The sequence below is a fragment of the Callospermophilus lateralis genome, chromosome 14 (assembly GCF_048772815.1).
Source record: "Callospermophilus lateralis isolate mCalLat2 chromosome 14, mCalLat2.hap1, whole genome shotgun sequence".
Classification (NCBI taxonomy): domain Eukaryota; kingdom Metazoa; phylum Chordata; class Mammalia; order Rodentia; family Sciuridae; genus Callospermophilus; species Callospermophilus lateralis.
In genome coordinates, this window is record NC_135318.1 from 30,933,818 (window position 1) to 30,946,921 (window position 13,104).

Here is a 13,104-nt window from a genome sequence, read left to right on the forward strand (position 1 = left end):
ATTTCCACAGAATTACTTACCTATGTGCTTAATGATTGGGTTGATTTAAAGAATGGGTATATCTACATAGAGGACTGTGTTGATATTGAATTTCCTGAGATGGGGGAAATGTCTGCACTTATTGAAATGATCCGTTGGATGAAACAAGTTGTATAGCAATGATGTTTTTTATAAAGTAGAGTAGAGAGAAATTAGAAATGACTGGCATTCGTAAGCAAGGTTTAAAATATCTTGATAAGCTTTTAGATTTCTGCCTCAGAAAATTTAGATTATAGCATGAGAGGCTAAAAGGAGCTGAATGTATGGATTATTGTATTGTGAACTTCTGCATCTGCCATAGTGGGCAGCATGATGTTCATGTGAGGAGACAATAAAAATTTTTTTCAACATCTTCAAGTCAGATCTGTAAAGCCAGAAGTTTCCAATAAAAGTGAACCCTCACTGAAGTTATTTATAATGTCACCATTGTCTTTGTTTGGTATGAAATAACCATTTTTTGGGGGATGATTTTGCTTTCCTCCTTGTTTCAAGGACTTTTCCTTGCATTGTTGAAGACTCTATCATTAATAAAATCAACCTGTCAAAGAGACATCTGGACTTCCATGTCCATTGCAGCTCTATTCACATGAGCCACCATATGGAACCAACTTAAGTGTCCATTAGTGGATGAGCAGAGAAAGAAGATGTGGTACATATACATGGTGGAATACCATTCAGCCCTAAGAAAAGAACGGAACTTGTCATTTGCAACAGCATGGATGAATCTGGAGGACATTATAGTAAGTGAAAGAAACCAGGCACAGAAACACTGTGCCTTTGCTTATTTGTTCAGTGGGCTACTTTTACTCATGATCTCACTCCTATGTGGATTTTAAAGAGCCGATCACATAAAATAGAATGATGGTTATCATGGGGAGGAGGGGAGGGGGCCTGGGAACAGGTTGGTCGATGGAAATAAAGTTACAGTTAATGAATTTTGATATTCAGTTGTATAGTAGGGTGTCTACATTTAACATTTATGAATTATATATGTCAAAAGAGTTGGATTTCTAATGTTTTTACCACAAAGAAATGATAAATGAGACTATGTTTATAGCCTTAATTTGATCCTTATATCACATATGTGTACCAAAATATCACATTATACCCAGTAAATACATGTGATTTTTATGTACCAGTTAAAAATAAAATAAAATTTGGAAAAACCCCACAAAACTCTACTCACAAAAACTATTCTCTGTCCCTGAAATGGGCTAAATGCTTTAAGAAGCAAAGTGCCTGCTACTATAATTGTAGGAAGGGTTGATGGCTTAGGATACATTAGCAAGGACAGAAAAGTCTCAGGAAATCTGAAAATAAGAGTTCTCCCACCCTCCACAGTGGAGCAGAGTGGGGGAGAGGTGAGAACCAGCTGTGCGGGAAGCATCCTGTGTAGTGGTTTGCTTGTCAGGTTGTGTCAATAAACCAGTACCTTCCACCCACTGCTTTCCCTCTTCTGGCAGGATCTGCAGCCACCAAAGGGCAGGAGAGGGGCTGGTCCCAGAGGGGAAAGAAATTTAAAAATACACACAGTAGCTCAGAACCAGATGTCGTTTTCCAAACTATTTTGCTCATAGGAACACAGACAGTGAGCTTGTTGAGGCAAGTTGTGTTTGTGCCACAAGATGCCACCCTTCCCTTAAGAAGAAGACTGAAAGTAGCTAAATACAATGTAAGTGTTTTATGAGTCTATTCTTCTCCTGTTTGTTATATCAATGCAGTTTTACCAGAGATGAAAGGACAGCAGTTGTATCTGTAACATTCTGGTGCCAGAAAATAAACTAGTTTCTTATTTGCAATTTCCAAAATTCTTTTCAACTACTATGGAAACAGTACTTTTCCACTTTATCTGATGGTGGATTATGATTTTGTGGACAAGCTTTATTACTTTGGGCTCCTGGTGTTAGCCTAGCTTTGATGTATGGCTGAGCTATTACAAAAGACTACAAAATAACATATTGTAGCTATCCACAGTCTAAAGCTTCCAATTTCTCCAAGACAGATGTCTAGATTTTGTTTGTGGAAGGAAAAAAAAAAGAGGGGATTTGCTTTTGCTTATTTGTCCAATGGGCTATTTTTACTAAAATTAACTACAAAAAACGTGCTCCCTCTACATCCATTAATACAGCCACCTCAATGCAAAGGTGCAGGCTGCCATAGCAAAACCTCATCAACTTGTAAAATGGAAATGAGTGTAATTTATAATAAAAAAGTTATTTATATTATCAGCTGAAATCAATACATACTTATTCATCATAGTCATTGAATTCATCTTTAAGTTTTGCCAAAAACAATATGTTAGGATTTACCTAGGTTGCTCTAGTCTTTTGCCTTTCACTTACCATGAACCTTCTAGTCCTAACAAATTAGTCTTTTCTGTCAATGGTAGGTCCTTAATCACCTTTCTGCATTGGTAACAAAAATGAGATTGGAATAATTTCCATTTTTCTTCCTAAAGGAAAGCCATAAAGTAGATGTTACTTTGAGCAACTTACTTAACCTGTCAGTTCCTCCGTGAGTTTGTTAAATGGGGTATTTAACTGTCTGCTCTCCAAGTTGTCTGTTAAACTTTTGAGGAGATTTTTATGACTCCCTCTCATTTAGATAAAATAAGAGTTCTCCCACCCTCCACAGTGGAGCAGAGTGGGGGAGAGGTGAGAACCAGCTGTGCAGGAAGCATCCTGTGTAGTGGTTTGCTTGTCAGGTTGTGTCAATAAACCAGTACCTTCCACCCACTGCTTTCCCTCTTCTGGCAGGATCTGCAGCCACCAAAGGGCAGGAGAGGGGCTGGTCCCAGAGAGGAAAGAAATTTTAAAATACACACAGTAGATTGATGCATGATGGGGTTATTGAGGGAGATATTTGGAATTTGAAGGGATACTAATATTTATATTAAATTCTGATGTTATTTCTATAATCTATTTCCACAAACCATTCTGCCTCCTATATAAAAATATAGCTACAAAAGCTTGTTTCCTTATAGATGCACCAATTTTTAAGTTGACATGACAGAAGTATTTTATATTTTATGTTTATTTTTTTTTTCCATTTGATTTTTTTGTTATGGGAAGAAGTTCAGATTTTCTGCATGAAATCTCTGTGGTTTGTGCCTTGTTTTAAGAATGAAACATTTTTTTCTAAACTGGCCATGTCTAGCCACACTGAAAATCAAAGTCTTAAGTCAAATGCATCCCAGCAGGGGCTGGTCTTGGTGTGAAACACAACCCACATTGATAGTGACAAACCAAGTTCAAAACATCTTCTCTGCTGGGACATAAATGAGAAGATGGGTCACTAGAGCCTAAATGGTCTTTTCCTCACAAATACTAGCTTCTTTTTCCACTTCTCCATTAGACTTATTACCTTGAAAACAAGTTAGGTTTGAATTTTAGATTAAAAAATGTTTTTTGAGGGATAAAAATATTCTAATCGTTGCATACTAAACTATTATTTTAAATTATATTTTATGCTAATTACACAAAAATTCATTTTTAATCAGAAATTTAACCCTCATTAAATTTTGTTTTTGACTAAGTGCAACCCTGAATAGCATCCAAAGGAAGTATGAAGATGTTGATGTGGTTACTATGCTACATACCTCTTCACAAAGAAGAGCAAAAATCCACTATCACCTAAACTCTATAATATTTATAAGGTAAGCATTACCCAGTGATTTGATTCACATTTACCAACGTATTCATGTATGTTTATTTTCCTTTTGGAGTTTAAAAATTCTCTATTTTGTCTTTTCATTTATCAGGTACAATATTTCTATCCCTACATTTAAAAATTGTTATGTAATTTTATGTTGGAGATAAATTATTTATCATTTCCTTGTTATCAAATATTTACAGATAATATCCTTTCTTCAATAAATATTATGGTAAGTTTTTGATGCATATAGTACTTGTTTTTGTCACACTGCATCTCTGGAATAAATTCCTAGGGATGAGATCAGTGGGTCATTTGAAATCAAGTGACTAAATTATGCCTGAAAAATCACATTTAGGTTTCTCTTTTCATCAATGTCATGAGGTAAGAATTGAGAAAGAAGAACAGATAGAAGAAATGCATGTGGATACAGTTTTATGTCTTTCTAGTTCTGCAAGTAGATGATCCCTTTATGAGAATATTTTAAGTTTCTGAGAAGAAGCCATTTCTATTTTCATCCCTGGTAGTAAAATAACAGGCATGGAAATGAGTTTTTAAAAACTCAACTGAACATGAAATATTTTTAGTAAACTTTAACTTTCTCCCGTCATCCATTTCTTACCTGTATGCCACCAGGCTTTTCCAAAAAATCACGAATGGCCTCATAGCGGCCCCTGGACTGATGTGATTGCTTCTCACTCATAGTTTCTATGGCTATATTATCTAGAGAAGCCACTGTATGCAGCTGTTCAAAAACTCATCATTTGCTTCTCCCTCAGTGGGTGGGAGACAGGAAATAGGTTTGGAAAAATCCAAGAAACTGGTCTGAGTAATGAATGCCTTATCAATATGCAATTGATTACTAACCTCATTTGGAGAGGGAATAAATAAATAATAAATAACAAACCAACCAGGCAGAATTATTTTCTGTTAAGGCAAAAACAAACAAACAAAAAACACCCCCCCAAGCCAAATAAAAACAACAAGGGAGGAGTCTGGGAGGATATTATGGTTTGACTTTGAAAATATCTCCTGAAAGTTCACGAGTTTGGTCCCCAGTGCAGCAGTGTTTAGAGGTAGGGTCTTTAAGAGATGAATAGAACATGAAGGCTCTCACCTTAACAATGGATTAATTCATTTATAGATACATAGCTTAATGGACTCTTGGAAGGTGGTGAAATCTTTAGTAGGTAAGCCCAATTTAAAGGAGTAGGTCAGTGGGGGTGTGCCCTTGAAGGATATCGTTTGTCCCCCTTCTCTCCAGTCTTCCATTTTTGCCTCTCTCACTCTCTGCTTCCTGGCTTCCATAGTTTGAGCAGCTTCCCCTGCTGCCATGATGTTCTGCCTTTATCAAAGGCCCAGAAAATACATAACCAAGTTTTCATGGCCTGAAACCTCTGAAACTGAACCAAATTAAACCTTTCCTCCTTTAAGTTTCTTTCTCGCAGATATTTTGTCACAGCAATGGGAAGCTGACTAATCCAGAAGGAAAATATGATGGACCCAGGAGGGATAATTGTAATTGCTCTCTTTTTTTTTTGTAGACCCTGAACATCAGTTAAACAATTTAAAATCAAACAAAATAAAATGGAGGAGAATATATAAAATCAGAAAGACTAAGTGTTTTCTAGTTGCTTGGGTTTACCTCAACCCTATCCAGTAAGAATTAAGCTACCATCAGGAGATATATGACTATTTATAGCTTCCAGGTAGATAAGCAGGTAGGTTTGGCTTAGGAATACTTTGACTGTAAGAAATTAAGCTTTGAAAAAGTCAAGTATATAGAGATACAGAATAAAACAATGTCTACCAGGGTCAGGATGAAGGGGAAGAAATGATGCAAAATAGCAAAATATGTAGGATGAATAAGTAAAAAAAAATCTAATGGACAATGTAAAGACTACAATTAATAATAGTGTGTTATATTCAGTATTTTTGCTAAATGAGTGAGTTAGAGCTCTTGTCTAATTCCCTGCTTTTATCTCAGGGAAGAAAAATGGCCAACTATGCATGTTAGTCAACTTTCTGTGACTATAAAAGTTACCTGAGATAATCAACTGAGTAAAAGTTTATTTGGGCTCACAGTTTTGGAAGTTTTAGTCCATGAGGAGTTGGCCCTGTTGCTTTTGGCCTGGGGAGGCACATTATTGCAGGATCATGGGGCAGAGCAAAATCATTCACCTCATGGTCAACAAGTGAGAGAAAGAGGAAGGTACTGGGATCCCACTGTTCCCTTCAAGGGCACATACCAGTGACTCAAGGACCTCCCACTAGGCCCTATTTTCTAAAGCTCTACCACCTCCTAATACTACCAACCTGGAAAACAAGGCTTTACACAAGGTCCTTTGGGGGATACTTGAGATCCAAATTCTAGCACTGTATGAGATGCTGGGGATGTTAAATTATTTCACTATAGTAAATATATATATATTATATATATGTAATATATATATGAGTATATATAGATATATACATGTATATATGAATATATATAGATATATATTAGAACATCATGTTATAGACCTTAAATATACATAATAAAATATATTTAAAAAATTAAGCTTTTATGATAACTATGAATTTAAATTGGCAGTGCAGGAATATTTCAAAATAGAGAAATAATGAAGGAATATAGGAATATAGGTAAATAAAAATTCTTCTGGGTGCTAAACCATCTTCTTTAGTGACTTTGTTTTGGAAAGTTCTTACCACTTCCCAACTATGTTAGCCAGCTTTATGTTGCTGTGACAAAATACCTGAGAAAAACAACTTGAATGAGGAATGATTTATTTGGGTTCACAGTTCCTGGGTACTTGGCTCTGTTGTTTCTAGGCCTGTGGTGAAGCAGAACATCATGCATCATGGTCAGGAGGGTATGGCAGAGCAAAGTTGCTCACCTCATGGTGACTAAGAAGGAGGGAGGGAGGGAGAGAGAGAGATGATATGAGATATAGATATGATATGAGATAGAGATAATATTTTATATATATATATATATATATATATATATATATATATATATAGAGAGAGAGAGAGAGAGAGAGAGAGAGAGAGAGAGAAGGAGATAAAGGGACTGGAGTTCCACTATACCCCTCAAGGGTTCAACCTCAGTGATCTACTTCATCCAACTAGGCCCAACCTCCTGAAGTTTCTGTCACCTTCCAATAGTGCCACCAGTTGGGGACCAATCCTTTAACACATGAGTCTTTGGGGAACAATCCAGATCAAAATCACAACACCAACCAAGCTGTAGTTAGGAGTTGTATCAGCATCTATCAAATCATTTTCACAGGGATGAACTAGTACTTCATCAGTTAATAGCTGATCTTTAAAAGTGAGATAAAATAAGTTTGAAAAATCACTTGCGTTGAACTCCTCCACAGCAGATTCATAATGCATATTAGAATTTTGGAGGCTCTGAGAAATCTTGTAGTAGAAAAACCCGTTTAACTGAATTGAACTTATAACTTCCCAAACTCATAACTAAGGAAGTCATCTTTATATGACCTCAATGAAAATTTCAAAGATACCCATGCTCTCAAGAAAATTTGTGCAAAACTCTGAGTTAAAGAGATATATTTTAATGATAAACGAAGAGCTATAGAAATATTTGGTTGGAAACAATTTTAAGATTATTTTTCAATGTGTTTTGTAAGTCTCTTAGCTTGTCCCTTTCACTCCAAACATCTTTACATCTGCTGAGTCATTGGGGTGAGTCATTTATAATTTTCCTCAGAGATCTGAGTCTCTGGGAAGAAAAATAAAGGAAAAGGGTAAAGGTGGCCCAGGTTTTATATTCGTTTATCCTTCTTATTAAACTCTATGGCTTCAGAATAGAGAGGAGGGTAGAGAAGTGAGTTGGCTATAAATATAGTTTAGCAGAGCAAGATTTTATCTACTAAATCATGACTTCTGAACAAAAGGACAAGACATAAAAAAAATAGACAAGATATATCTCATGGCCCAGGGAAAAGACTTGGTTAGAAGGAGGAAGTTTAAATGATTAAGATATCTTCAAATGGAATTGGCTGGTGGGAGCAGGAGTCTGGTACAGAAGGATAAAACTGGGTCTGTGGGGGATTATTCATGGCAGAGAGAGAAGCAGTCCAGGGGAGGTGGTGGTGTATTACTTTTAAATGAAACTGCAGTGAAATGATTTGGAAATAAAATGTATCCTTTCAGATGCCTAACTTCTAGCATTCAGACTGTGGAACATAAAACATCATGCTAAGTGTTCTAACAATGAATAAAACTGTTATTCAATTAAGCAAATAACTATTGATCATCATGCACAGTACAGTAAAAAGGAATTTGAGAACATAAAAGACAAATGCTGGTTTCGGGGAAAAAAAAGGAAGATTAAAAATGTGTTAGAAGAAAATACAAATAACTTATATGAAGCAGAATGCCATCATTTTTGAGCAAAAAATTATGGGATTATAATTGAATTGGGAAATATTAATTCACCAGTGATAGCCAGAATGGGTTGAAATATGGAGAGTGGTGGTAGAGAAGCCAGAAAAATCAGATTGGAAAAACAAAACAAAACAAATCCTTGATGTACACAATGGGAATACAATTGATTTTAGGAATTAAATAAGGTGGTCAGCAAATTTTTGTAAAGGACCAGGATAGTGAATATTCTTGGCATGCGATGTGGGCTCTGTATAGTGCAAGTAGCCATAGGCTAATAAAAATTGATTTACAAAATCAGGTAGTAGGTCTGAATTGGTTCATGAACTAGTTTTCCAATATCTGAATTGAGCAAAGGAATTTTAAAGTCAACTGCTATTGAAAATATAAAATCTTGAAGACCTATTACTAATTGTCAAAAGCTAAGGCATTCCTCTCTGCCCTCCCTCCCGCCCTGCCCAGCTCAGCTCTTCCAGTCTGAGGTGGAGGCTGGCCTCACCTCCTTAGATCCTTTTTACCTCTCCTCCACTTTTCTCTTGGGCCCAAAATGACCTGAACACCTTACAGCCTTCCTAGGGTGGCTGCAGAGCCTCTGAGCTTTCTCTGTTCTCAGGTCGTCAGTCCTTGCCCTGCCCAGCCATGAACGAGGAGTAGACGTGACTCTGCTGGGCACTGGCCTGACGGAATGCATTCTGTATGGTATTCTGTCAGTGAATGCAAAGAAGGTTCTTCATATGGATTGAAACTCATATTATGGAGGATAAAGTGCATCTATAACCCCACTGGAAGATTTATACAAAAGATTTAAATTATCAGGACCTCCGCCAACATCAATGGGGAGAGGAAGAGACTGGAATGTTGATTTAATTCCCAAGTTTCTTATGGCTGACAGTCAGCTGGTTAAGATGTTACTTTACACAGAGGTTACTAGCTATCTAGATTTCAAAGTGACTGAAGAGAGCTTTGTTTATAAGGGAGGAAAAATCTGCAAGGTTCCTTCCACTCAAGCAGAAGCCCTGGTATCTAGTTTAATGGGACTATTTGAAAAATGTCGCTTCAGAAAATTCCTAGTGTATGTTGCCAACTTTGATGAAAGAGATCCTAGAACTTTTGAGGATATCCATCCTAAGAAGACCACAATGCGAGATGTGTATAAGAAATTTGATTTGGGCCAAGATGTTATAGATTTTACTGGTCATGCTCTTGCACTTTACAGAACTGATGACTATTTAGATCAACCGTGTTGTGATACCATTAATAGAATTAAACTTTACTGTTAGTCTTTGGCAAGATATGGCAAAAGCCCATACCTTTATCCACTTTATGGCCTTGGAGAATTGCCACAAGGATTTACAACGCTGAGTGCTATTTATGGAGGTACTTATATGTTGAATAAACCAATTGAATAAATCATTGTGCAAAATGGAAAAGTGGTTGGTGTAAAGTCTGAAAGAAAGATTGCTCGCTGTAAGCAGCTCATCTGTGACCCCAGCTATGTAAAAGATCGAGTAGAAAAAGTGGGCCTGGTCATCAGAGTTTTATGCATCCTCAGCCACCCCATCAAGAACACCAACAATGCCAACTCCTGTCAGATCATTATTCCACAGAACCAAGTTAATCGAAAGTCTGATATCTATGTTTGCATGATCTCCTCTGCACACAATGTGGTAGTGCAAGGTGCCGCTGTCTGGCTGGGCACAAGATCACGAGCCACTCAAACAGGAACAAACTTTATTTGAAAGAACCGCCAATAACACGTCCGCCCGGGAAGCTTCCCGATCCACCCACGCGGCGTTCTGCTGGTTCCTTCCCGGAACTCTAGCGCAAGCGCCTCCCCGGAATTCCCTCCTACTGCACTTTCCCAACCAATGGGAACTCTCCAGGAGTCCCGCAGCAGGAGTCCGGTATCCATATGAATGTACTTTTTAACATAATCGTATCATCTCAATGGCTAGCTGGCATCACCTTTCAATCAAAAATGCCATGCATCATATTAATTGGCTGTGGCTCCCAGCAGCAAGGAAAGTACATTGCCATTGTTAGTACAACTGTGGAAACCAAGGAACCTGAAAAAGAAATCAGACCAGCTTTGGAGCTCTTGGAACCAATTGAACAAAAATTTGTTAGCATCAGTGACTTTATTGTACCAAAATATTTGGGAGAAGAGAGCCAGATCTTTATTTCCTGCACATATGATGCCACAACTCACTTTAGACAACCTGTGATGACATTAAAGACATCTATAGGAGGATGACAGGATCTGAGTTTGATTTTGAGGAAATGAAGCACAAGAAAAATGACATCTATGGGGAAGACTAACAGCAGTGTACGTGTTAATATCTAATTAGGACAAATATAAAATTTGACAAATAATGCATATTGTATAAAATCAGATTTGTAAGGCCTGCTTTTGTAATCAGATTGGAGAGATTGAAGAGCATTGTACCAGTAAATACTGTTCCCCTTCATCTTTCTAATATCATGTATTAACTTGTTTTCTTGGAGTGGCTATTCAGAATTGACCAGTTACCACATTCTGTTCAATTTAACTGGACTGGCTTTTTTTTTTTTCCTAGTGAAGGAGCAGTTTTAAACATTGTGATATCAATATAGAAAACTTGATACAGTATTTGCATCTTTTAATCAGAGTAGACTTTGCCTTTGTGTGCTTCTGCTGCTCAAGAACTGGATTCATAGTGTGTGTGCCATCTTGACATTAAGGAGATTCTAAATTGAATATTTCCTATAACTACATTTTGTGTTAAGTATTATACCAGGGCCCAAATACCATAGCCAAAAGTTTGGTTTATGTGAACATAAATTTCTAACCAAACTCCAGACTTAGGGATTCATTTGGAGGAAGCCAATATGTCATGTTTTAATCTAATAAAATTGATGAGAGAAGGGGAAAGGAACCTATCATTAAAAAATCAGGTAAAATGTGGAGCACCTTTTGTATCCCAGGTATGGTTTCTTCAATGGACCAAGCTGCAGTGCAGTATGGATTTGACAGAGCCTCTACTTCAATGATGTCTATCCCAAAATGGCTCCAAATGATTTCTGTACTGAAAAATAAAGCCAAACTCTGGGGGAAAAAAAAAGCTAAGCCATAATAAGGACATAATAGATGTATGTGATCTTTAGGAACAATGAACAATTCATCACTTACTAATCTTATTTAAAACAGAGTTAGGATTTCCATAATCAACAATAGCAGACTAACTCAATATTATAAAAAAGTTCTGTGTGTGCATGCATGTATGCACATTGAAGAGCTACCAACCCGGTAAGGGCCTTTAAAATACAGAGAGGATTAAAATACATGGCACAAAACAGAGTGGCACAAAAGAGAGAGGTAAATGGAATTAATATGTTCAATGATCCTTGCACTGTTCAGCAATTGGCAAAAACAGATTTAAATTATATTTAATTATCATTGAAAGAATAGAAATGGACATATTTTATATCTAGGGAGCTAATAGAAGGGAATATTAAATAATAGCAAGAACTGAGAAAAAAGAAATATAGAACAAATTGAGAAAGAACAATAATGTTCTTTAATGTTTCTTAAATCTAAGTAGATTTAAGTCAAATAACTTTCATTAATTACATCAAATGTAAATAGACTACACTGGAAAATAATGATGGTCCAACTGGACTAACAGGATTAAAAAGGAACAAATTCAAGCTGGGTGTGGTGGCACATGCCTGTGATCCCAGTAACTTGGGATGCTGAGCCAGGAGGATCCCAATATGAGGCCTGCCTGGGCAACTTATCCAGATCCTGTCTTAAAATAAAAATTCTCTCTAAACTACTTATGTGAGTAGTTGTAAAACTTTGCATGAATTCATTTTAGGTATGTATATAAATAAAGAGTTTTTTTCCTCTAGTTTTTTAAGATGTGCAGTTTTTTCCATGTAATTAACCTTTCTATTCTATACTTTAGAAAAATTGTACATTTTTTTAAAATGAGAAAAAGAGTTACTTACTTGAAACTACAATTTTCCTTTCTAAAATGTCATCTTTTGCTTTTGGTTTCTTATTCAAAGATGAAAATTTAGTGGTTTAATCAGTCCGGACACACTGATCTTTGAAAAGGGACTTGATTTCCAATCAGTAATCACCATAAATACTTAAATTATATCATGATATATAAGTTTTTCTTTTATTAAATATTGGTTTAGTTGTAGATGGACACGATATCTTTATTTATTTATTTTTATCTAATGCTGAGGATCAAACCCAGTGTCTCACATGAGTGAGGCAGGCACTCTACACGTGAGCTATATAGCCCCAGCCCATGATATGTGTGCTTTTTTGTTATTTGGTATAAATGAATGTGTCTACTTAATAATTTGTCAATAAATAAATTTGAATTTCTTAAACTATGTTGAAGGTAAACTCAAAGAAATGATTACATCTTTTTTAGAATTCAAATTCTACTTTTGAATAAAAAGTTATGAATTCAAAAAGTTGAAAATGGTCTTTGTAAATTACATTAATTTTATTATGGAGGCTTATAATTCAGTGATTGCCATTCACCTTTAAACAAGTTGGTTTAATGATTTTTAATCTGTAGAAAAGAAGCTAATAAAAATTCCTTATAGTAAATAGGCTAGGGCTGGAGCTCAGTAGGAGAATGTTTGGCATGGGTTCAATCCCCAGCACCACACACACAAAAAAAAAAAAAAAAAAAAAAAAAAGAAGAAAGAAAGAAAGAAAGAAAGAAAATATGTTGTTTACAAAAGAGGAATCTTGGATATAACACTACAGGTAATACTCCAAGTAAAATGATATAACAGGTATCTTGCAGACTATAAAAAAGTAAGCTGGTGTAGCTATACTAACATGAGACAAAATAAAAGTATGCTTTGATAAATATAATTAGAGATGAAGAAAAGAAGAATATCTCATAATGATATGTCAAATCACCAGGAAATTATGACATTCTTAAATTTGCAGATGCCATATAAAATAGCCTCAAAAATTGCAAAAATAAA

General features: G+C 35.9%; 1 pseudogene; it reads left to right on the top strand.

The window, feature by feature from the left end:
• The first annotated feature begins 5,847 nt into the window (after positions 1-5,847).
• LOC143379961 (rab GDP dissociation inhibitor beta pseudogene) lies at positions 5,848-10,422 on the top strand (annotated as a pseudogene).
• The last annotated feature ends 2,682 nt before the right edge of the window (positions 10,423-13,104 follow it).